This window comes from Lynx canadensis, chromosome A1, assembly GCF_007474595.2.
Source record: "Lynx canadensis isolate LIC74 chromosome A1, mLynCan4.pri.v2, whole genome shotgun sequence".
NCBI classification, from domain to species: domain Eukaryota; kingdom Metazoa; phylum Chordata; class Mammalia; order Carnivora; family Felidae; genus Lynx; species Lynx canadensis.
Window position 1 is genome coordinate 141,642,240 of NC_044303.2, and position 26,384 is coordinate 141,668,623.

General features: G+C 42.2%; 1 protein-coding gene and 1 pseudogene across 2 annotated transcripts in view; one reads left to right on the forward strand and one right to left on the reverse strand.

The window, feature by feature from the left end:
• The window catches only part of PDE8B (phosphodiesterase 8B), a 239,938-nt gene that overhangs the window by 147,069 nt on the left and 66,485 nt on the right, over nt 1–26,384 (forward strand). The gene's annotated exons all lie outside the window — the stretch shown is intronic.
• LOC115513398 lies at nt 12,172–25,424 on the reverse strand (annotated as a pseudogene).

Here is a 26,384-nt window from a genome sequence, read left to right on the forward strand (position 1 = left end):
AAAAGTAGATTCTGTCAATAGCAAAGTTTACACATTCCAAGAGAAAGAAAGAGATCTGGGTGAGAGGTGACAGGCGGGGAGACATCCTGGTGGCTCTTGAAAGACGAACCACTGAACCCACGCAGTGCAAGCCAACCTGTCATGGGCTGTGAAGCTGCTATGCACGGTGTAGGCCCACCTGTGCTAATTCGTGTTCATGCCAGAGATGAGCCAAGTACATTTTGTGGCCAGTATCAAGCACAGCCTTCCCCCACCAGCCGATGCTTGATCTTCCTCCTTTCTTTCTCAGTCGGACCCCCAGCCTCCTTGTCACCGGTGTTCCCACAACCACGTGTGCCCACATTCTACCCATCTGTCACCCCCCACCGTCATCATGGCTGTTTGTGTGCCTCAATGCCCTCTCCTCTCCAGTGCGGTCACCAGGCTGTGCTTGTCCTTGGGGGCCCATGCTGCCTGATGCACGGTGGGCCCTTTGGCTGATGGTTAGCTTGAATGGAATTGAATGTCTAGGTCCTGGCTTCCTGCCACCTACAGATCCTTCCTGCTTCCCAGGGAGAGCAGGCAAGCCCTTAGTACAGGACTTAGGGGTGCAGAATACAGAAAAGAGGGCCACCTCTTTTCTGATGCTGTAAATAGAAACATCTTTATTGCCGTGAATTAGCTGCTGTTCTGAGAAGAGTGGAAACGCAGAGCTCAGATACCCTGAGCCATTGACGTCACCTAATGGTGCTGCACAGGCCTGGAGAGACACTTAGATTTTCCAATAACAAAGAATTTTTATGTCTCTGGCTGGCCACAGTGTTTTTCCTCCTCATCGGAGGAGGCTGGAGTGAATGGTGATGAGTCTGTGACGGGAAGGGCTCCCCAGAGGTGGGAGCAGCCTGTCTGAAGGCGGTTCTGGCTGTGCTGATTTCTGGGATGTTAGCCTTGACGTCAAGATCCGCCCATGGGTTTGCATTTTAACAAGGAATGAAATTGTAAGCCAGGATGCTATCTCCTGGTAGTGCTTGTCGTCAGCAAAAATCCCTTTTCCTGTGTGAGCCCTGTAGCTTCTTGCCAAGGGGCTGGAAGTGGTCAGTGAGGTTTGTCTGCTGTAAATACCGTCTCCCCTTCCACCACACACACTTGCTCCCCAAATATGTACTAAACACCTGTACTGGTGCCAGGGACAGTCTCTGCCCCAGAAGCTGTGGGGGTTACAGACTGATAAACAGGATGCATTTCTAGAGCGCCGTGCAGGGGAGGTGTGAACTGAGAGCAGGAGAAACAGAGAACATAGGACCAAAGGAGACTGGCTAGAGTTTTTTTACGTGTCGTCTAGGACAAGGGGCAACAAACCACACCCCACAGGCCACATGTGGTCTGTCGTACACGTAAAGTTATGTGGGAATACAGCCACATTCTGTGTTACGTAGTGGCTGCTTTCACGCTACAGCAGCTGAGAAGTTACAACAGACACCTAGTGGCCTACAAAGCCTAAAATATTTACTCTCTGGCCCTTCACAGAGAAAGTTTGCTGACCACATTTCCAGAAGGTAATTTTCTTTTTCGAACTACCCGCCTTCCTAGGCCAGGTACACTCTTCCTGGGATCCCAGAAATGGCCTCCTCCTGTCAACACTGCACCCTGGGGCAGAGCCCATCTCAACCTCTGTGTAGCAGTAAGACGTGAGGACCTGTTTCCTTAATGCTTTTGCCTTTTCACGAGGTCTAAATCCAAATCCAAATGCGTGACTCAAAGTGGAATTTCGGGGACCTGCCACCATGCTCCAGGTGTCAAGCTCATGCTGGGAAAGGAGATTTCTAGGATCCCAGCTTCACAACCAGCTTTTCCTAAGCTGGCATCATCAAAGCAGAGGGGCCTCACCACAGGCATCCCTATAGTGCCCACCCTTAGTGCGTCCCCCATTCTTGCTTTTTCCTCCAAGCCTTGGCCATGAGAATATGGAGAGCCCAGCGCTTCCAGAAGCCAACACGCTGCAGGCGGAGCCCTGGCAGAGAGTATGGGAAGCCAGGGGGCAAGAGGGTGGTGGTGCCGCTGGCGGTCTTGTGTCCTTTGGCTCGGATCATCTGGTCCCTCTTCTCGTGGATGGATGACTCACGGGTCATGGAGAATCCCAGGAGAGGTGCAGAGGTTGCCTGTCCATTAAGAGGAAGGTTGGTGTGTGTGTGTGTGTGTGTGTGTGTGTGTGTGTGTGTGTGTGTGAAGTTAGGGAGCACAGACACCCAATGAACAGCTCCAGAAAATATTCCCTGTTCCACTAGGTTGTAGCAGGGGAAGGTCCTGATCAGGCTCTGAGGTGGCATGCTGATCTCTGGCTCATCAAGGTTCTGAGACAAAGGCTGAAGGAGAACAGAATGAGAGCAGTCTAACCTGCATTTTGCACAGGACTTTCCAGACCTGGCAGTAGTGAGGGAGGGGAGGGAGGGAATACTGGAATTCTAGTGACCACCTCCGCATCCTCGTTTTAGGAGGATGTTGTTTCAACAGTGAAAAAGAAGGGAAGGACATAATCTCTGAATGAAGAATAGCTATTTAACTTGAATAAGTTTTGCTTAGTAAAAACACTTGTTTCTTCCACTGCAGACTGATATAAGCATTGTAACATCCTAACATCACTCTGGGGACAGACGTTTGGGGTCACTGCTTTAAAAGCACTTTTATCTGTGTAACTTGTTTGAGAATAATAGGGGCAGAAAGGAGGGCTGAATTGTCCAAGTTCGCAGTGATGGATTCTTGCTTTGAGATGAACTTTTTGGGGTTCATTCCTATTTTGTTGTATAGTATGCTCTTTAATCTTGAAATTGTAAAAATTAGGAAAAAAAATAGAACTTCACTACAATTATAATGCGTATGACTAAACCTGTCAAAAGTGCCTAAGACAAGATACAGAGGGTATAGAGTGGCAGGGAGTAAGAAGGGTGAAAGAACAGGTCTTCCCTTTTGGGAAGGCTTTGTGTGGGGACGGAGGGACTAGGCCCTGAAGGCAAAAACAGTGGAAAATTTTAAGGAATCAGATTAAGCTCAACATAAGAAAGAATTAACAGAATGGGCCAAGCTCCTAGGTAGTTTGTGGCTAGTGAGTTCATCACTAAGGGAGGTAATCAAATAGTATATTGAGCACTCAGTAGGAAAAGCTGTCTGGGGAGGTCGCTCACTGGCCAGAGGTTAGGCTAGGTCAGTGGTTTCTCCCAGTGTAGTTCCCTGGAGCTGTAGCAGCCCAGGAATTTGTTATAATTGCAAAGTCAGACCAACAGAATCGAAACTCGAAGGGTGGGCCTAGGCAGTCTGTTTTAACAAGGCTTCCAGATGATTCTGATGGGACTCTGAGGTTGAAGAGCTATTGGACAGGATGAATGGCTGTCAGGCTCTGATACTATAAAGTTGGATCACTGGTTCATCAGTAGGGTCTGTTCTGGGTTAAATCTAGTCGGAAAAGATTTTTTTCGCTTGGGGCGGCCATCCAGCCCTCCTCTCCTGAATATGGGGACCCTGACCCATGCTGCTCAGGACCTTGCCTTGCAGGGGACCCCTAGAGCTGCATGTCCAGTCTTGAAATGTGGCTAGAGATGCGCTCCCAGTGTAAGCCACGTGCTAAATTTCAGAGACAGTATGAAAAAGAATGTAAATGATCTCATTAAAAGTATCATAGTCTGGGGCGCCTGGGTGGCGCAGTCGGTTAAGCGTCCGACTTCAGCCAGGTCACGATCTCACGGTCCGTGAGTTCGAGCCCCGCGTCAGGCTCTGGGCTGATGGCTCAGAGCCTGGAGCCTGTTTCCGATTCTGTGTCTCCCTCTCTCTCTGCCCCTCCCCCGTTCATGCTCTGTCTCTCTCTGTCCCAAAAATAAATAAACGTTGAAAAAAAAAATAAAGATTAAAAAAAAATTTTTTTTTTAATGAAGTTAAAAAAAGAAAAGAACCTATATTCTGACAAGGGGACCACTCATTTGGCTTCAAAAATATAGACTGCTAAGAAGGTCAAGGTGATAGATACACAACAAATACAACACCCATACTCCTTCCTCAGGCTGCCCTCCCTTCTCTACCAATGTGGTGTCACTCTGGAATGACCAGCCAAAGGCAGCTCCCCTAGCTGACTAGAGAGAGGTTTATGTTTGCAAAGCTGGGGCTTGGATGTAGGATTTGAAGTGCCCTATGGTGCTCATGCTCCTCAGACCCGCAGCACCTACAAAAGAGTTACAGTGCCCCACCACCTACTCACCCCTCCTCTTCTTGCCCTCCTTCTTCATTCTGCCCTCTACTCCTCTCTTCCCCTTTCTTCAATCCCTGGGCAGATCCAACCCTCTCTCCCCAGGCTTCCTTTGTAACAATGGATTGCTTCTGAGGACACTTTACACAGAAACCACAGAGCTAGAAAAGGGTTTTGCCAAGAATTCCAAAGCAGTCACATCCAGATTTCAGAAAACCATGCCAGGAGATGTTCAGCTCCCCTAATCCCTTGGTCTGTGTGCTGACATGTCCCAGAGAGAAAAGGAAAGGCTGCTACAAGGGATGCAGGATGAGGGTGACAGAAACAGCTCACCCTCAGGAAGTCCCGTTTACCCTCACAGTCCTTCACAGCCTTTGCGGAAGATAACCACAGCTCTCCTTGCAGGACCACAGCCAATAATGCCTCATATTAATTAGCCTGACCCTCCTCACTGATGTTAGCATTAACAATGACATCCCTGGAGGTCCACACCCCCACAACCCGGACTTGTTTGCACTCTGGCACCAATCTGCAAAAAGGCAGCTTCTTCCGCCCGCCTGCCCTAACTCAGGAGAAGCCATCCCTGATGCTGACTTCCTTGAAGCACACCCTGGCTTCTGGGAGAGCTCCTGATGCAGGCCTCAAAATCTGAAGTGTCACAAGTCTCCTCTAATGTTGGTCACTGTGTTATTTCCAGGCTTTCCTAGAAGTGTAACTTCACATTTACAAGGACACTATTAGTTCTCTCATAGGATGCGTTCAAATGATTGTGTATCTCTCCTCCCTAACCAGCTAAACATAAGGGATATTCCGTTATATACCCAAGGTGTGATTTTTACAACCTATACTTTAATGCTGTTCATCTCTAGGAAAAGATACCTTTTAGAGTGCCTCCAACCCCAGGACAGGATTTAGGACTCACTGATCTAATCTTCTAAGAACTGAAAAGCTCTGCCAAAGTGTATACTTCAGGGAGGGCCCAAAGAGTCATTGGGTCTTGGGACATCAGAGCAATAATCCAGAATAAGGCACCAAATGAAGGCAAGGACTCTGACCCTAATATCCAGGTTAAACCAGAGCAACTTCACGTCTAGTTAATAGTTACTATTTTTAAAATTTTTTTTTCAACGTTTTTTTTTTTTTTTTTTTTTTTTTTTTTGGGACAGAGAGAGACAGAGCATGAACGGGGGGAGGGGCAGAGAGAGAGGGAGACACAGAATCGGAAACAGGCTCCAGGCTCCGAGCCATCAGCCCAGAGCCCGACGCGGGGCTCGAACTCACGGACCGCGAGATCGTGACCTGGCTGAAGTCGGACGCTTAACCGACTGCGCCACCCAGGCGCCCCTAGAACAAGTTTTCAGTAGAGCACTAGATGAAATGGTTGATGTGATTTTTTTTTCTTTTCTTTTTATTTATGTTTATTTTTGAGAGAGAGTGCAAGCAGGGGAGGGGCAGAGAGAGAGGGGGACAGAAGATCCAAATCGGGCTCCACACTGACAGCAAGGAGGCCGATGCAGGGCTCAAACTCACGAACCACAATATCATGACCAGAGCCGAAGTAGGACATTCACTCAACCGACTGAGCCACCCAGGAGCCCCTGATCTGTTTTTATAGGAGTCTTTTAAAACAACAACTTTTTAGGGGTCACCTGGGTGGCTCAGTCAGTTGAGCGTTGGACTTCGGTTCTGGTCATGATCTCATGGTTCGTAAGTCCGAGCCCCGCATCGGGCCCACTGCTGTCAGCGTGGAGCCTGATTTGGATCCTCCGGCCCCCCTCTCTCTCTGCCCCTCCCCTGCTTGTGCTGTCTCTCAAAAATAAATAAACATTAGGGGCGCCTGGGTGGCGCAGTCGGTTAGGCGTCCGACTTCAGCCAGGTCACGATCTCGCGGTCCGTGAGTTCGAGCCCCGCGTCAGGCTCTGGGCTGATGGCTCGGAGCCTGGAGCCTGTTTCCGATTCTGTGTCTCCCTCTCTCTCCCCCTCCCCCGTTCATGCTCTGTCTCTGTCTGTCCCAAAAATAAATAAAAATGTTGAAAGAAAAAAAAAATTAAAAAAAAAAAAGTATCATAGTCTTATACTGATGACATGTGGAAATGATACTTGCACATATCGTACCTAAAATATCATTAAAATTAGTTTTGCCTGTTTTTACTTTTTCATGTGACTGCCAGAAAATTTAAAATGACACATGTAGTTCGCGTTTGTGGCTCACACTGTATTTCTGTCAGGCAGCTGGTTTCGCCATTCCCTCCCCTGTCAAATCTTACCCTGAATCCCCCTTCCCATTCACAGGTGACAGGGGCTGACAAGCTGAGCACACCGTCTGGTTTCAGCCAGTGAACCGGCAGCAGATGGCCTCCCATCCCTTAGCAGATGAGGCTAAGACCCATTCTCCAGGCCCCTGGCAATGCTCCCCCTGTTATGGGAAGATGATCTGCTGGGCACTTAAGCAGGCCTTTAGGGAACACTTTTGTTTGGGGGAATTGTGGGAGCACCTTTCATTAGCTCTTAAACTGCAGCAAAAAGCTCTTATTCTTAGAGCTCTCCAGTAGACAGCAGGAACCCCAGGTGCCTTGTCCTGTGACAGCCTTCCGCCCCCTGCCACAAGGCCCATCCCCATTCCGCAGCCCCAGACTGGCTTTCTCTTAGGTCTGTCCTTGCCCTTCTCTGTTCTTAGGCCTCTACTCTCCCCACATTTGCCAACTTCTGTTCCCTCTGGTCCTTTCCTTCCTGGCAGGTGGCTGGGCTAATAATAAGCCTTTCCATGATTTTTGGACTTCTCCTCTAGGGCGTGGCAGAATAGGCTCCTCAATACTAAAACAGTCCTGTAGCCCAGGCACTCTCTGTAAAACAGAGAAATGTCTGGTGCAGGCAACAAGCAGAGACAGAATTACAGGCTGCTTTCTGCTCGTTGCTAGTGATAAATATGTTTGAATTTGTCCTAAATGCCCAGGATTTGAGGTCTGTCTCATGTTTTTAATGGCATGGACTGTTTGCAGCTTCCTTGTTCTTTAGAACTCTACCCAGCTTCTCCTCCCTCTAAGAAAACTTCCAGAACCTGCCAGCCTGCAGCCTCCCCTGCACCTGCCATGAGGAGATGGTTTTGCTTCTCTTCTGCATTGTCCATTGGACTCTTAATCTTATCCTGCTTTGGATCAGTTCTCACCTGGGGACAGGGACCCCACTGTGTGTGCCCAGGAGACATAGGGAAGTTATTATGAAAACTAATGTTTACTCCCTAACACAATAACCTTTGAAAGGCATAGGAGATTAAAGATGAAGCTTTTATCTAGTCCAAAATTAGTATTATGTGTTGAGTATTGGTCTGTATGTAGCTAATATGTCACACATGCTCTAATGTATTTTCCATGTTCTCCCAAGACGGTTGGAGAAAAAGGGAACTGCGATTGAAAACATGACCTCATTCATCCCAGGAAGTGGCTACTCACATTTAGAAATGTTTTTTATGTAATCAGTATATTAGCATGATGTTGAATGTATACACATGTATTTGACTCACAGTAGGTACTCCAAATAATTGTTAATGTATTTGATAAAGCCTCTAAGTAAACACCATTTTTCCATTTTGCTTTAGTACATTTTTACATGAAGCTATTTTTTAAAAAGTCCCCGATGTTGCAAAACCACATTTTTCCCCGAGAACTACATTTGAACTGCCGAACCCTCAGCACTCATAAGTGGAGTACCTGCTAAGTGTCGGAGGGTGCAGACAAGTGGGAGGTCATGGCAGGGAGAGGGAGCACGAGGGGGGCAGGGACCCTGAGAATGGAGAGATGGGATTACATGTGTGGGAAAGTCTTGAGTCAGAGGAGAGGAGAGACACAGCTTCATGGCAGGCTTTGGTTCTGGCTGCCGTAGCCCATCATGACAGGCTTCAGAAAGTACCCCTGGGGTCTGAAGCTGAGAGGGCATCACTGTGCTCACCAGGCACAGGGTGAATCAGGCACTTTCTGGCCAACGCGGACCCACACTGAGCCTGGTGGGGGAGCAAGAAGACACAAGTGCCTTCACCCTGTTGGAGCAACTTGGCCCTGTGTGTTCAGCAGGACCACAGGCCTGGGGCTGTCCGCCCTGCGCAGTGATGCGCTGGGTTCCTTTGCACTGTGTGATCCTTATCGCGTCCTCTCTGCCATGGCAGTAGGTATTTAGCCCACGTTGCGGACAGCTAGGAGTGGAGGATAGGAAAAACAGAGGGAAGGGACTTAAAATTCTGAGGTGCTGATCAAGTTGGCCTCCTGTGAAGCTGTCCATGTCCTCTCAGTAGTGAAGCCCAACCCAGCTCCAATGGGGAGCCCTTAGCTTGAAGAAAACCACTTTGATTTGAGAAAAGTAGGATAGGTTTGGTAATAAGCAGTAAAGAGGCAAAGACACATTGAAGACAACTAGGATTTAATGAGGAGATATTATGTTTGATTTGGGGAGAAGGGATTATTTTTCCTCCAAAATTTAACTGAAATTCTAAAGATTGCATTTTTATATAATCTGTCATTCAGACTATTGCAAGATTCTGCTCACTGTGCAGACTTAGACTAATTGAGCCGAAGAGATTTTCACATTATCTTAGACCTGATTGTTGAAAGGATTGCTCATTTAGCATTTGTGGATATTAGCCCTATCTGGAATTTGTTTTGTTTTCCAAACTAACAGTTGGTGGCTGACTTCTCAGGAGGAATTCATTTACTTCACATTGAGAACTTTTCAGTTTGGGGCATGCTTGGCCTTAGCTGAGCATTCATTCATCCAGTCAGTGAGCGTCAGTTGCCCCTGAGTCCTTTCGCCCAGTAGAAGTCACAAGGACAGATCAGACTGAGGTAATAGGTTTCTCCTCACATCCACTCCTGCCGAAATCCTTGGCTGGCTAAAGGGAACTCCCACCATCCGCTCAGTCATCTTCACCCTAAACCTGGGAACCACCTTTGGCACGCTTGGTTTCTTGTGTCCCCCACATCCTAGAAGACATTTAGTCTGAAGATTGTGTCTTCCTAACAGTTCTAGACTCTGTGCCTTTCTCTCCATCCCACTCCATTTTTATCCCACTGTGACTTCTGGTTGTCCTGCTCTGGCCGCCCATCTGCTCTCTGCCTCTACGAAGAGATAGACTGGCAACGGCTCAAACAGGCCCAGGAGAGGAGATGTTTTAATTTTCTGGAACTATGTGAGTCCGTTGTTAAACCACCCATTGTTAAAAATACAAGTTATGGAAACATGCAATTCAGTTTTTAAAAACTTAATAGTAAGCACTCAAAATCCATCACTTCTTCAGTGTTTTACTCCATTATACTATTACCTGAGCTCTTGAGGTCATTTATGTTTGTCTTAGCTGTGTGGTGGAAACATCATATGAAGCTCAGCTGCCACATGCAGTGACGTCATGTTGGTAGCTTCAAACAGCCATGCTGGGAGTGTGTTTAGACCAGGGACATCAGCAAACACTACAAATCAGGACTTTTTAAAAAATTTTAGACAAAACCTATTTAGCTTATTAAGTGCTCTTTTTAATACCTTTATAGTGAAGACAGACAATGAATGGACAACTCCCTCCCTCTCCAAGCAGTGTTCATACTTATGTATATGTTCACTATTTAGGTCTTGAAATTCATCCTGTAACAACATAAACCCATGGTAAATTCTGAACAGAGAAACACACTGTAGAGAAATACAATTGGGTAAGATATGTTTGGATGAACACCAAAATGTTTTATTTTCTATTTTTAAATTTTTCTAGTGTTCATTTATTTATTGAGAGAGAGAGACCCTGAATAGGGGAGGGGCAGAGGCGGAGGGGGACAGAGGATCTGAAGCGGGTTCTGCGCTGACAGGAGCAAGCCCGATATGGGGCCCAAACTCACAAACTGTGAGATTATGACCTGAGCTGAAGTGGGATGCTCCATCAACTGGCTCACCCAGCTGCCCCAAGCCAAAAATTTTTAATCCATATTTGTGGCTTACTCTAGATCAAAATATGTCTGTATTGGCTCAGATTTTTTTTTCCACTGATATAGAATTGACATATAACATTGTATAGTTTTAGGTGTACAGCATAATGATTTGACACATGAATACACTGCAAAATGATCTCCATAATAAATTTAGTTAATATCCATCACCCCACAATTACAAATATTTTTTCATAGGAGACCATTTAAAATCCACTCTCTTAGTAACTTTGACATATCCAACAGAGTATTGTTAATTGTAGTCAATATGCCATACATTATATCCCTAGGAATTACTTATCTTATAATTGGAACTTTATACCTTTTGACCACCTTCACCCAGTTCACCTACCCCCTGCAGCCAGAATCACAGGTCTGTTCCTTGTGTCTTTGAGCTCAGATTTGTTTTGTTTTGTTTTTGTTTTTTGTTTTGTTTTGGTTTTTGGTTTTTAGATTGCACATGTGGGTAAGATAATATGGTAATAGAGTGTTTTTCTTTGTCTGTCTAGCTTATTTCACATGGCATAATGTCTCAAGGGCCATCCATATTGTTGCAAATGGCAAGATTTCCTTCTCTTTTACATTCAGTATTCAATTGTATATACATTTCACATTTTCTTTATCTGTGTATCATTTGACAGACATATAGGTTGTTTCCATGTCTTGGCTATTGGAAAGAATGCTACAATGAACAGGGTGTACCTGTATCTTGGCAGAGTTATTTCATTTCCTTCTAATAAGAACCCAGAAGTGGAATTGATGGATCATATGGTAGTTCTATTTTTAATTTTTTTTAGATATCTCCATACTTTTTTTTCCATAGTGGATAGACCAATTTACATTTTCAATAGCATGAACGTGTTTATTTTTCTCCACATCCGCAAACACTTGTTATTTCTTGTCTTTAAGTAGTAACAATAACAGATGTGAGTTCATGTCTCATGGTGGTTTTGATTTGAATGTCCCTGATGAATAGTGATGTTGAGCACCTTTTCATGTCCCTGTTGGCCTTTCGTATGTCATCCTTAGAAAGATACCTCTTCAAATCTTCTGTCCCTTTTAAAATCCAGTTGTTTGCTATTGAGTTGTAGGAGTTTGTTACATATTTTAGATGTTAACCCTTTATCAGATATGTGACTCGGTAGTTTGCCTTTTCATTTTAATGATGGTTTCTGTTACTGTGGGGAAACTTCAGTTTCCTGTAGTCCCAATCTTTTGTTTTTCTTGCTGCTTTTGCTTTTGGTATCACATCTAAAACACCGTCACCAAGATAGATGTCAAGATGCTGACCTTTTACATTTTCTTCTAGGAGTTTTATGGTTTCAGGTCTTACATTTAAGTCTTTAATCCATTTTGAGTGGATTTTTGTGTATGGTCTAAGTTGGTGGTCCAGTTTCATTATTTTGCATGTAGCTTTCCACTTTTCCAAGACCATTCATTGAAGAGACTGTCCTTTCTCCATTGTATATTCTTGGTTCCTTTGTCATGCATTAATAGACTGTGTAACTGTGGGTATATTTTTGGGCTCTCTATTGTGTTCTATTGATCTATGTGTTTATTTTAATACCAATACCTTACTGTTTTGAATACTGTAGCTTTGTAATACAGTTTGAAATCAGGGAGCATGATGACTCCTGCTTTGTTCTTTCTCAAGATTGCTTTGGCTATTTGGGGTCTTTTGTGCTTCCATATAAATTCTAAGTTTGTTTTGTTCTGTGAAATCATCTTTGGAGTTTTGACAAGGATTGCACTGAATGTGTAGATTCTTTTGGGTAGTATGGGCATTGTAATGGTATTAATTTTTCCAATCCATGAGTATGAGACCTCTCTCCAGATATTTGTGTATTTCTCAGTTTGTTTCATTAGTGTCTTACGTCTTATAGTTTCAGAATATAGGTCTTCCACCTCCTTGGTTAAATTTTTTTTTCAGTGCAGGTGGAACTGGGCCTTGGGACCCAGGCAGGAGGCCACCCTGCACGCAAAGGAAGAGCTGGTGGAGGGGCCTTATTTGACCTTCTTGGGGCGCAGGTTGTTGATGTGGCCACATTTCTAGCAGTGGTTGACAACGCAGGGGTGAATGTGAGCATAACACTTGGGGCACATCATCTTGTCTTAGTCGTATTTCTGGGCCAGCTGGTGTGGGGAAGGCTCGATGATGCCACCCTCCCTGCCCAGGGTGCAGCACCAAGTGTAGGGTGGACTTTTTCTGAATATTGTAGTCTAACAGACTGTGGCCATCCTCCACCTATTTGCCTGCAAAAATCAGACATTGCTGGTCAGGCAGGATGCCCTTCTTGTCTAGGATTTGGGCTTTGACATTCTCAACAATGTCACTGGACTCAACTTCCAGGGTGATGATCTTGCCCATCAAAGATCCACATCTCTACGTCCGCTGCAAGGCCATTATCACCAAACTGCTTGGCTACCTTTCATTGAAGAGAAAGAGCCTCCTTGGCTAAATGTATTCATAGGTATTTTATTCTTTTTGATGCAGTTGTAAATGGAATCATTTTCTTAATACTGTATCTCTTTCTGATAGTTTGTCATTAGTGTATAGAAACACAACTGGTTTTTGTATATTGTTTTTGAAATCCTGCAACCTCAGTGTATTTTTTAGTTCTAACAGTTTTCTGGTAAAATCTTTAGGGTTTTCTATATATAGGATCATGTCATCTGCAAATAGTGGCAATTTTACTTCTTCCTTTTCAATTTGGATATCTTTTTCTTTTTCTTGCCTAATTGCTGCAAGTAGGACTTGAGATATTATGTTGAATAAAAGTGGTGAGAGGACATCCTTATCTTGTTCCAAGTAATACAGGGCAAGTTTAGTCTTTCAACGTTGAGTATGATGTGTCCTTGTCATATATAGTTTTTATTTTATGAAAGTACATTTCCTCTCTACCCATTTTGTTAAGAGGTTTGTTTTTTTTCATGGTGAAAATATTTATAATTAGCTAGACTCACTTTCGGTGCTCTCAGTTTTGCTGGCAACATCAAAAGCATTATATTCTGGAGTCAGTTGAACATAATGCCTTCTTCTACCCATCAGGCCTAATAAGGTGTTATCCTGGGGCTTATGGGTGGCCCAGTCAGTTAAGCATCTGACTCTGGGTTTTGGCTCAGGTCATGATCTCATGGTTCATGGGTTCAAGTCCCCTGTTGTCCCCATCTGTGGATCCTTCTTGGGATTCTCTGTTCCCTTCTCTCTGTTCCTCCCCCACTCATTCCCTCCCCCCCCCTTCAAAATAAATAAACTTAAAAAAATGTGTTGACCTTGGCCATGTCAATGTCCTAGAGCTTCTTCACAGTTTGTTCAGGTGCTAGTTGGCCTTGACATTCACAGTGAACACTAGTGTCTTCTGCCTTCTTCAAGGCTGTCTTGGCAGTTATGGGGAACTTAATGATGGCATAATAGTCAAGCTTGTTTCTCGAAGAGATGCTCTGTTTGATGATATTTGGGCTACGTTCATTGCTGCAGTGTCTTGGGCTGCTGGAAGGTCAGTGACCTGTGGATCTTCATGGGCGGGGGAGGGGGGGCAGGGGAGCTGCAAGGTGCCTTTCACCACTACTTTCTTGGCTTCAAAGCCTTTGCTTTGGCATCAGATTTGTGGGAACAGAAGTTTTTCTTAGCTTTCAGTGTCACCTTTGTGAAAAACTGTTGAGAATTTTTATCATGAATGGACACTTAATTTTGTCAAATTCTACTTTATTCATTGAGGGAGATCACTCATCCTTGCATCCCAGGGATAAATCCAACTCGATCATGGTGTGTGATCCTTTTAATGTGGCTTGCTAATAATTTGAATTTGGCTTGCTAATAATTTGTTGAAGATTTTTACATCTGTGTTCATCAGGGATATTGGCCTTTAGTTTTCTTTTCTTGTGGTGTCTTTATCTGGTTTTGGTATTGGGATAATGCTGGGTTTTTAAAATGAATTTGAGAGTGTTCCCTCTTTTTCAGATTTTTGGAAGACTTTGAGAAGAACTAACATTAATTCTTCATTAAATGTTTGCTAGAATTAACCAATGAAGCCATCTGGTCCTGGGCCAGCCTGCCTTTTCTTTTCTTTTCTTTTTTTTCTTTTTCCTTCCTTCCTTCCCTCCCTCCCTCCCTCCCTTCCTTCCTTATCTTTTATGGGCACAGTTTGTGGTCACCAAAACAACTGCAAAAATAATTCCACAGATCACCATAACAAATATTGTCAGAATTACCTAAATGTGACACAGAGACATAAAGCAAGAAAATGCTGTTGGAAAAATGATACTGATAGACTTGCTCACTGCAAAGTTGCCAAAGACTTTCCGATTGTGAAAAATACATTATCTGTGAAGCACAATAAAGTGGAGTATAATAAAATGAGGTAGGCCTATAAATAGGATCATACAATTTAAGGCCTTTTCTGTCTGGCTTCTTTGACTTAGCATAATGCTTTCCAGATTTATTCTTGTTGTAGTATATATCAGTATTTCATTCCTTTTTAAATTGCCAAGTAAATTCACTGTATTTATACTCCATATTTTATTTTTTTATTTATTTTTTAAATCTAATTTATTTTCGAGTTAGCTAATAGAGGGTATTTTGGTTACTGATTCACTCTTCTTTCTTGTAATACACCTGTTCAGATTTTCTACTTCTTCATGACTCAGTCTTTGTGAGTTGTATGTATCTAGGAATTTACCCATTTCTTGTAGGTTGTCCCATTTTTTTCGTATATAATTATTCCTATGAGTCTCTTTGAACCTTTGTATTTCTGTTGTGTTCACTGTCATGTCTTCTCTTCTGTTTTTTATTTCTTTCTTTTCTTCTCTTTTATTTTTGAGTTTATTAATTTGAGTCCTCTCTCTTTTATTGGTGTGACTTGCTAAAGATTTGCCTATTTTGTTCATGTTTTCAAAAAGCCCGCTCTTAGTTTCATTGATCTCTTCTTTTTTTTTATTATGAAATTTATTGTCAAATTGGTTTCCATACAACACTCAGTGCTCATCCCAGCAGGTGCCCTCAATACCCATCACCCACCCTCCTCTCCCTCCCACCCCCCATAAACTCTCAGTTTATTCTCAGTTTTTAGGAATCTCTTATGTTTTGGCTCCCTCCCTCTCTAACCATTTTTTTCTTCCCCTCCCCCATGGTCTTCTGTTAAGTTTCTCAGGATCCACATAGGAGTGAAAACATATACTATCTGTCCTTCTCTGTATGACTTATTTCACTTAGCATAACACTCTCTAGTTCCATCCATGTTGCTACAAAAGGCCATATTTTATTCTTTCTCATTGCCACGTAGTATTCCATTGTGTATATAAACCACAATTTCTTTATCCATTTATCAGTTGATGGACATTTAGGCTCTTTCCATAATTTAGCTATTGTTGAGAGTGCTGCTATAAACATTGTGGTACAAGTGCCCCTATGCATCAGAACTCCTGTATCCCTTGGGTAAATGCCTAGCAGTGCTACTGCTGGGTCATAGGGTAGGTCTGTTTTTAATTTTTTGAGGAACCTCCACACTGTTTTCCAGAGCGGCTGCCCCAGTTTGCATTCCCACCAACAGTGCAAGAGGGTTCCCATTTCTCCACATCCTCTACAGCATTTATAGTCTCCTGATTTGTTCATTTTAGCCACTCTGACTAGCGTGAGGTGATATCTGAGTATGGTTTTGATTTGTATTTCCCTGATGAGGAGCAACGTTGAGCATGTTTTCATGTGCCTGTTGGCCATCCGGATGTCTTCTTTAGAGAAGTGTCTATTCATGTTTTCTGCCCATTTCTTCACTGGGTTATTTGTTTTTCGGGTGTGGAGTTTGGTGAGCTCTGTATAGATTTTGGATACTAGCCCATTGTCCAATATGTCATTTGCAAATATCTTTTCCCATTCCGTTGGTTGCCTTTTAGTTTTTGTTGATTGTTTCCTTTGCAGTGCAGAAGCTTTTTATCTTCATGAGGTCCTAATAATTCATTTTTGCTTTTAATTCCCTTGCCTTTGGGGATGTGTCAAGTAAGAAATTGCTGCAGCTGAGGTCAGAGAGGTCTTTCCCTGCTTTCTCCTCTAGGGTTTTGATGATTTCCTGTCTCACATTCAGGACCTTTATCCATTTTGAGTTTGTTTTTTGAATGGTATGAGAAAGTAGTCTAGTTTCATCCTTCTGCATGTTGCTGTCCAGTTCTCCCGGCACCATTTGTTAAAGAGACTGTCTTTTTTCCATTGGATATTCTTTCCTGCTTTGTCAAAGATGAGTTGGCCATACGTTTGTGGGTCTAGTTCTGGGGTGTCTATTCTATTCGATTGGTCTATGTGTTTTTGTGCCAATACCATGCTGTCTTGATGATTACAGCTTTGTAATAGAGGCTAAAGTCTGAGATTGTGATGCCTCCTGCTTTGGTCTTCTTCTTCAAAATTACTTTGGCTATTCAGGGTCTTTTGTGGTTCCATACATATTTTAGGGTTGCTTGTTCTAGCTTTGAGAAGAATGCTGGTGCGATTTTTATTGGGATTGCATTGAATGTGTAGATTGCTTTGGGTAGTATTGATATTTTAACAATATTTATTCTTCCAATCCATGAGCACAGAATGTTTTTCCATTTCTTTATATCTTCTTCAATTTCCTTCATAAGCTTTCTGTAGCTTTCAGCATACAGATCTTTTACATCTTTGGTTAGATTTATTCCTAGGTATTTTATGCTCTTGGTGCAATTGTGAATGGGTCAGTTTCTTTATTTGTCTTTCGGTTGCTTCATTATTAGTATATAAGAATGCAACTGATTTCTGTACATTGATTTTGTATCCTGCAACTTTACTGAATTCATGTATCAGTTCTAGCAGACTTTTGGTGGAGTCTGTGAGACTTTCCATGTATAGTATCATGTCATCTGGAAAAAGTGAAAGCTTAACTTCATCTTTGCCAATTTTGATGCCTTTGATTTCCTTTTGTTGTCTGATTGCTCCAATAAGAGGTTGTTAAACAACAGCGGTGAGAGTGGACATCCCTGTCGTGTTCCTGATCTCAGGGAGAAAAAGCTCTTAGTTTTTCCCCATTGAGGATGATATTAGCTGTGGGCTTTTCATAAATGACTTTTATGATGTTTAAGCATGTTCCTTTTATCCCGACTTTCTCAAGGGTTTTTATTAAGAAAGGATGCAGAATTTTGTCAAATGCTTTTTCTGCATCGATTGACAGGATCATATGGTTCTTTTCTTTTATTAATGTGATGTATCACATTGATTGATTTGCAAATGTTGAACCAGCCCTGCAGCCCAAGAATGAATCCCACTTGAGCATGGTGAATAATTCTTTTTATATGCTGTTGAATTCGTTTTGCTAGTATCTTATTGAGAATTTTGCATTCATATCAGGGATGTTGGCCTGTAGTTCTCTTTTTTTTACTGGGTCTCTGTCTGGTTTAGGAATCAAAGTAATGCTGGCTTCATAGAATGAGTCTGGAAGTTTTCCTTCCCTTTCTATTTGTTGGAATAGCTTGAGAAGGATAGGTATCATCTTTGCTTTAAATGTCTGGTAGAATTCCCCTGGGAAGCCATCTGGTCCTGGACTCTTATTTGTTGGGATATTTTTGATAACTGATTCAATTTCTTCGCTGGTTATGGGTCTATTCAAGCTTTCTATTTCTTCCTGTTTGAGTTCTGGAAGCGTGTGGGTGTTTAGGAATTTGTCCATTTCTTCCAGGTTGTCCAGTTTGTTGGCATATAATTTTTCATAGTATTCCCTGATAATTGCTTGTATTTCTGAGGGATTGGTTGTAATAATTCCATTTTCACTCATGATTTTATCTATTTCGGTCCTCTCCGTTTTCTTTTTGAGAAGCCTGGGTAGAGGTTTATCAATTTTGTTTATTTTTTCAAAAGACCAACTCTTGGTTTCATTGATCTGCTCTACAGTTTTTTTAGATTCTATATTGTTTATTTCTGCTCTGATCTTTATTATTTCTCTTCTTCTGCTGGGTTTAGGGTGTCTTTGTTGTTCTTTTCCTAGTTCCTTTAGGTGTGCTGTTAGATTTTGTATTTGGGATTTTCCTTGTTTCTTGAGATAGGCCTGGATTGCAATGTATTTTCCTCTCAGGACTGCCTTCGCTGCATCCCAAAGCGTTTTGGATTGTTGTATTTTCATTTTCATTTGTTTCCATATATTTTTAAATTTCTTCTCTAAGTGCCTGGTTGACCCATTCATTCTTTAGGAGGGTGTTCTTTAGCCTCCATGCTTTTGGAGGTTTTCCAGACTTTTTCCTGTGGTTGATTTCAAGCTTCATCACATTGTGGTCTGAAAGTATGCATGGTAAAATTTCAATTCTTGTAAACTTATGAAGGACTGTTTTGTGACCTAGTATGTCATCTATCTTGGAAGAGGTTCCATGTGCACTCAAGAAGAAAGTATATTCTGTTGCTTTGGGATGCAGAGTTCTAAATATATCTATCAAGTCCATCTGATCCAGTGTATCATTCAGGGCCCTTGTTTCTTTATTGATCCTGTGTCTAGATGATCTATCCAATGTTGTAAGTGGAGTGTTAAAGTCCCCTGCAATTACCACGTTCTTAACAATAAGGTTGCTTATGTTTGTGATTGTTTTATGTATTTGGGGGCTCCCATATTCGGCACATAGACATTTATAATTGTTAGCTCTTCTTGATGGGTAGATCCTGTGATGATTATATAATGCCCTTCTTCATCTCTTGTTACAGCCTTTAGTTTGAAGTCTAGTTTGTCTGATATAAGTATGGCTATTCCAGCTTTCTTTTGACTTCCAGTAGCATGATAGATAGTTCTCCATCCCCTCACTTTCAATCTGAAGGTGTCCTCAGGTCTAAAAAGAGTCTCTTAAAGACAGCAGACAGATGGGTCTTGTTTTTTTATCCATTCTGATACCCTATGTCTTTTGGTTGGAGCATTTAGTCCATTTACATGCAGTGTTGTTATTGAAAGATATGGGTTTAGAGTCATTGTGATGTCTGTAGGTTTCATGCTTGCAGTGATGTCTCTGGTACTTTGTGGTCCTTGCAACATTTCACTCACAGAGTCCCCCTTAGGATGTCTTGTAGGGCTGGTTTAGTGGTGATGCATTCCTTCAGTTTTTGTTTGTTTGGGAAGACCTTTATCTCTCCTTCTATTCTAAATGAAAGACTTGCTGGATAAAGGATTCTTGGCTGCATGTTTTTTCTGTTCATCACTTTGAAGATTTCCTGCCATTCCTTTCTGGCCTGCCAAGTTTCAGTAGAGAGATCCGTCACGAGTCTTATCAGTCTTCCTTTATATGTTAGAGCATGTTTATCCCTAGCTGCTTTCAGAATTCTCTCTTTATCCTTGTATTTTGCCAGTTTCACTATGATATGTCATGCAGAAGATCGATTCAAGTTACATCTGAAGGGAGTTCTCTGTGCCTCTTGGATTTCATTGCCTTTTTCCTTCCCCAGTTCAGGGAAGTTCTCAGCTATGATTTCTTCAAGTACACCTTCAGCACCTTTCCCTCTCTCTTCCTCCTCTGGAATCCCAATTATGCATACATTATTTCTTTTAATTATGTCACTTAGTTCTCTAAGTCTCCCCTCATACTCCTGGATTTTTTTATCTCTCTTTTTCTCAGCTTCTTCTTTTTCCATAATTTCATCTTCTAATTCACCTATTCTCTCCTCTGCCTCTTTAATCCAAGCTATGGTCACCTCCCTTTTATTTTGCAGCTCATTTATAGCATTTTTTAGCTCCTCCTGACTGTTTCTTAGTCCCTTGATCTCTGTAGTAATAGATTCTCTGCTGTCCTCTATACTTTTTTCAAGTCCAGCAATTAATATTATGACTATTATTTTAAATTCATTTTCTGCTATATTGCTTAAATCATTTTTGATCAGTTCGTTAGCTGTCGCTACTTCTTGGAGTTTCTTTTGAGGAGAATTCATCCGTTTCATCATTTTGGATAGTCCCTGGAGTGGCAGGTAACTGCAGGGCTCTTCCTCTGTGCTGTCTGGAGTAACTTGCGTTGGTGCCGCAGTCAGACCTAATGTCTGCCCCCAGCCCGCTGCTGGGGCCACAATCAGACTGGTGTGTACCTTATCTTCCCCTCTCCCAGGGGCAGGACTCACTGTGGAGTGGTGTGGCCTCTGTCTGGGCTACTTGCACATTGCCAGTCTTGTGGTGCTGCTTTGATGGACTCTGGCGTATTAGCCGGGGTGGATCTGCAAGGTGCACAGGGGCGGGAGGGGTAGGCTCAGCTCGCTTTACCTTCGGTGGTCCACTTTGGGAGGGGCCCTGTGGCACTGGGAGGGAGGCAAACCTGTCCGATAGATCCGCAGAAGCACAGCGTTGGGTGTTTGCGAGGTGCAAGCAAGTTCCCTGATGGGAAGTGGTTCCCTTTGGGATTTTCACTGGGAGATGGGCGAGGGAGACGGCACTTCCCAGTGCCTTTGTTCCCCGCCAAGCTGAGCTCTGTCCTCCCGGGGCTCAGCAAGTCTCCCTCCTGCTCTCCAAGCAGAGCTGTTGACTTATAACATTCCAGATGTTAAGTCTCACTGGCTGTCAGGACACACTCCCTCCGGCCCCTCCACTTTTGCAAGCCAGACTTTGGGGGCTCTGTCTTGCCTGGTGGGCTGCCCCTCCACTGTCCGGCTCCCTCCTGCCAGTCCCTGTAGCACGCACCGCCTCTCCGCCCTTCCTACCCTCTTTCGTGGGCCTCTCGTCTATGCTTGGCTCCAGAGAGTCCGTCCTGCTAGTCTTCTGGTGGTTATCAGGGTAAATTAGGCAGATGTGGGTGGAATCTAAGCTATCAGCAGGACGTGGTGAGCCCAGCGTCCTCCTACGCCACCGTCTTCCTTTAAGTCTGATCTCTTCTTTTGTCTTTTTACTCTATATTTCGTTATGTCTCTTCTGATCTTAATTTCCTTCCTTCTAATAATTTTAGACTTTGTTTTTCTTTATCTAGTTCCTCGAGGTATGAAGTCAGGTTACTTATTCAAGATCTTTCTTATTTTTTAACATAGATGTTTATGAACTTGCCTTTTAGAATTGCTTATGTTGAATCTCTTAAGTTTTGGTATTTTGTGTTTCATTTTAATTTGTCTCAAGATATTTTTTTTTTAATTTTTTTTTCAACGTTTATTTATTTTTGGGACAGAGAGAGACAGAGCATGAACGGGGGAGGGGCAGAGAGAGAGGGAGACACAGAATCAGAAACAGGCTCCAGGCTCTGAGCCATCAGCCCAGAGCCTGACGCGGGGCTCGAACTCACGGACCGCGAGATCGTGACCTGGCTGAAGTCGGACGCTTAACCGACTGCGCCACCCAGGCGCCCCTCAAGATATTTTTTAACTCTTCTGTCTTTTTTTTTTTTTTACTTTGACCCATTGGTTGTTCAGGGGAATGTTGGTTAATTTAGACATAATTGTGAATTTTCAAGTTGTTCTTGTAATTAACTTTTAGTTTCATAACATTGTGGTTAGTTGAGATACTTGATATGATTTAAGTTTTCTTCAATTTAGTAAGACTTGATTTGTGGCCTAATATATGATCTCTTGTGGAGAATGTTCTGTGTGTGCTCGAGAAGAATGTGTATTCTTTCGGATGGAATGTTTTGTAAATGTCTGTTAAGTCCTTCTGGTCTAACATGTTGTTTTAGTCCAGTATTTGCTTATTGACTTTCTGTCTTGATGATCTATCCGTTGATGTGAGTGGGATATTAAAGTCTCCTACTATTATTATATTGCTGTTTCTCCCTTTTCATCAGTTAATATTTGCTTTATATGTTAGGTGTTCCTATATTGAGTGTATAAATATTTACAAATGTTATGTCTTCTTGTTGGATTTACCCCTTTATCAGTATATAATGACTTTCTTTGTGTCTTATTATAGTGTTTGTCTTAAATTCTATTTTGTCTGATATAAGAATAGCTACCCCAGCTTTCTTTTGGTTTCTGATTTGCATGGAATGTCTTCTTCTGTACCTTCACTTTCAATCTGTGTGTGCCCTTAAACCCAGTGAGTCTTGAGGCATCTGGGTGGCTCAGTCAGTTAAGCGTCCAACTTCAGCTCAGGTCATGATCTCCTGGTTCGTGAGTTCAAGCCCCATGTTGGGCTATGTGCTGACAGCACAGAGCTTGGCACCTGCTTCGGATTATGTGTTTCCCTCTCTTTCTGCCCGTCCCCCACTTGCACTCTGTCTCTTTTGCTTTGAAAAATAAACAAACATAAAAAAATTTTAAAAAGCCAGTGAGTCTTGTAGGCAGCATATGGTTGGGTCTTGTTTAACCATTTATCCATTCAGCCACTCTATGTCTTTTGATTAGAGAATTTAGTACTTTGACATTTAAAGTAATTATTGATAGGTATGGACTTATTGCCATATTAACAACTTAATATTGAAACCTCTACATTTTTACTCCCTCCTCCCCCACAATTTGTTTTTGAGGTCATGCTTTGCATCTTTTTGTCTTGTGTGTCCATTAGAAATTATTGTATTTATAGTTATTTTTACTAGTTATCTTTTTCAGCCTTCATACTAGCTTTATAAGTAATTAACCCACCACCTTAACAACATTGGATTATTTTGTATTTTACTGTATATTTACCTTTAACAAAGATTTACACTTTCATATGTTTTTCTTTTATTAGTTTCCTTTTGTTTCTTAAAGAAGTCCTTTTAACACCTCTTGTCAGGCTGGACTGGTGGTGATGAACTCCTTCAACTTTTGCTTATGTGGAAAACTCTTTTTTTCTTGAGTTTGAAGGACAGAAGGACCCCTTGTCTGGTGGATGATTCTTGGCTGATAGTCTTTTTTTCCCTTTCAGCACCAAATTTGAATATATTATGCCAATCCTTTTTGGTCTGCAAAGTTTCTGCGGGAAAATCAGCTGATAGTCTTATGGGAGTTACCTTGTACATAACAAGTTGCTCTTCTCTTGCTGCTTTTAATACTTTATCCTTTTCTTTAACTTGCAACGATTTAATTATGTGTCTTGGTGTAAGTCTGTTTGGATTCATCTTGTTTAGAACTCTCTGGACTTCCTGGATCTGGATGTCTGTTTCCTTCTGTATGTTAGTGAAGTTTTCAGCTATTATTTCTTTGAATAAATTCTTGGCCCCTTTCCTTCTTTTTCTCCTGGTATCCCCTGTATTGCAAATATTGATCCTCTTGATATCTAAGTCCCTTAAGCTATCGTCACTCTCGTTTTTGTTGTTGTTGTTGTTGTTGTTGTTGTTGTTGTTGTTATTGTTATTTTTGCTGCTCTGAGTGGATGAATTCCACTGCCCTGTCTTCAAGTTCCCTGATCCTTTCTTCCACTTCATCTAGTCTGCTCTTGAACCCCTCTATTGCATTTTTCAGTTTAGTTATTGTAGTCCTCAGCTTTATGCTTTCTGTTTGGAGCTTTTTTATATTTTCTATCTCTTTGTTGAAATTCTCACTGTGTTCCTGCATTGTTATCCTCACCTCAGTGAGCATATTTATGACCATTATTTTGACCAATATTTTGACCATTATTTTGAAGATGTACATCACTTACTTCTGTTTAATTAAAAATCTCGTTCTGAAGCTTTTTGCTCTTTTATTGGGAACACATTCCTTTATTTCTTCATCTTCCTTGACTCTGTGTTGGTTTCTATACATGAAACAGCCACCTCTCTGTCTTGATAGAGTGGTGTCATGTAGGAGCTGAAACTTAACATTCTGTGCTGCCCTAGTTCTTGTTTGTCTCTCACACCTTTGTGATTGTCCAAACAGCTTACTTTGTTCTCAGTGGTTTCAGTAGTTGAGGGTGTGCCAAGACCTGTTAGTGTCCCAAAGACAAGGATCTTGGTCAGAAGAAAGATGCAAGCTGATTAGAAGAGTTGACTCTCAGGCAGCAACTTTTAAAGTATGCAATTCCTTTTATAGGGTAAGACTAAGAGATGGGAATTTTCTTGTACTGCCTCTGCACTGTGTCCTGGGGTGTGGGTAGGACAGTCAGACTGTTAAGAACTATTTCTCTGTTTGTTACAGTCTTAGAGGATCCGCAAAAATAAATCCCAGGAGCCATCAGATCTAAATGATCAAGGGGTGTCCCTTGGGTGACAGCCACAAAAACCAAGGTGCCATATATGTGCACAAGCTTCTTTCTGGATGATATCAGTAATTTGGGGCAGGACAGAGGGAGAGTGGAAAGATGGTGTCTGGCAGCCTCACCAGTCTCTGGAGACTGTTGCAGTCAGCTCCTAGACGTGTTTCAAATTAGAAGCCTGCCCCTCAGGCCAAAGCTTTTAAGATAAGCAAATGGGCCTCTTTCCCAGAAAAATTGGGTGATTGTAGTTTGCTGTCTTTGCCCTGGGCCTTAGATGTTAGCCATTTTAAGTCTGCCTTAGCACTTAAAGAGTGATTAGTTCTCTATAGCCTCATGGGTGCAAGCCCACTTGAATTACAAAACTAGATGTTTTGTGGATCCATCTTGTCAGTGGAAGCCTTAAAAATTGGGGTGCCAGATTTGGGGTTCAGAGTCTTCACAGAAATATGATGGAGATTGAGTTTCCTCCTGATTGTGTGTTGACCTACTAGGAGTGGGACTTATGGAAAGATTCTTTTCAGCTTCTCCTACTCACTTTGATGTGAGGGTTTTTTTTTTCCCCTCATTTGCCTGATCTATAGGAGTTGTTCAGCGTGTTTCTGGATTTCTTTCAGAGTGGATTGTTTCATATGTAGTTGTAGATTTAGTGTGTCTATGGGAGGAGGTAAGTTCTGGAGTCTCCTGTGTCACCTTCTTGAATCTAAAAATTCCCATGATTATTTTTTTAGTTTCTACACTTATGAAAGTTGGGAAGAAAATATTAATCATACAGATTAAATTTAAATGCACATCATGTTTATAGCAGTTTCATTGTGGATAGCAGAAGAAATTGAAATACCCCTCCAGTATTCAGAAACTATTACATGATTCAACAGAGGAGCTGCTCACATCATTAACAAATGAGTGGCATTCCTCTGCATCTGTTAAATTGCATTCATCTTACTGCCTTACGTAAGTGAAAATGGCAACTCATATTCGTATGCAAACTCTACTACTCATTCATCAGTTGAAACCATAGATAGGCTATTCATACAAGAGGTCAGCCAAAAGTCAACAAAAGCATTTTGTGAGAATCCATTGGGCTATATAAAATTTATGTTAAGAATTTTTTATGTTAGTATTATTTAGGAGTTGCTACACATCTTTTAAGTTGGCAGGTTTTTTTTCTTAAAGGGCCAGATGGTATGTATTTTAGGCCCTACAGTCTCTGTAGTAACTACTCACCTCTGCCATTGTAGCATGAAAGCAGCCATAATCCAATCATGATATATAAATAAGTGGGCAAAGCTATGTTAGAATAAAATTATATTTACAAAACTGGGTAAAATTATATTTATGAAACCCATGGACCATAGTTTACTGACCTCTTTAATCAGTAATATTCACAGTAAACTTAGATATGGATATCTATGCATTTTTCAATGAGCCAGTTGTTAAATCTTTACTAGCATGCCATCCAGTCCACAGCCCCCATTCTGAAGGACTCCCTGCAGTAGCTCATCATCATCTAAAAAAAATTACAACACACCTTTCAGGAGCACATGAAGTGCCTGGTCATCCTGTCTCTCTGCCTACTGCCTATGTGATTCACTGCCCTTCTGCTGTTCCAAACCAAGCTCTTTGTACTTCCCTCAACACACCAAGACTTTCCATCCCTCTGGACACTGTACCGTTCCATCTGTCTTGCCTACTTTTCATTCCCCCTGTCCTCCCAGGGAACCCTTGCTCACCTGACCCAGGTTATGTTTCTCTGTGATTTTCCCTGACCACTCGCTCCTCCTTTCATCTATGTAGTATATCTAGCACTTCCCACGCTGGACCCAGCTTATCAAGGGCAACATCATGTCTCAGTGCCCTGTATACCCATCTTCCACTGATGATACTGAATGCAGTAAATATTTGATCAGTAGAGCTTGTTGACAGTCTTCTTATTTTAATAATAAGATGTATCATGTATTGAACATTTTGTGTCCCTTACTCTGCAAGTGCTTTTCCTACATTAACTCCTGTCATCCTCACTGCACCTACATCAGGTAGATATTATGATCCCCATTCTACAAATGAAGAAACTGGGGCTTGAAGTGGTTAAGAAACCTGTCCAGGTTTCACATTGGTCATATGTGGCAAAGCCAGGATTCAAATTCTAAGTAGTTAGCATATACAAAAGAGATTACAAGAGCTCCTGGGTAGCTC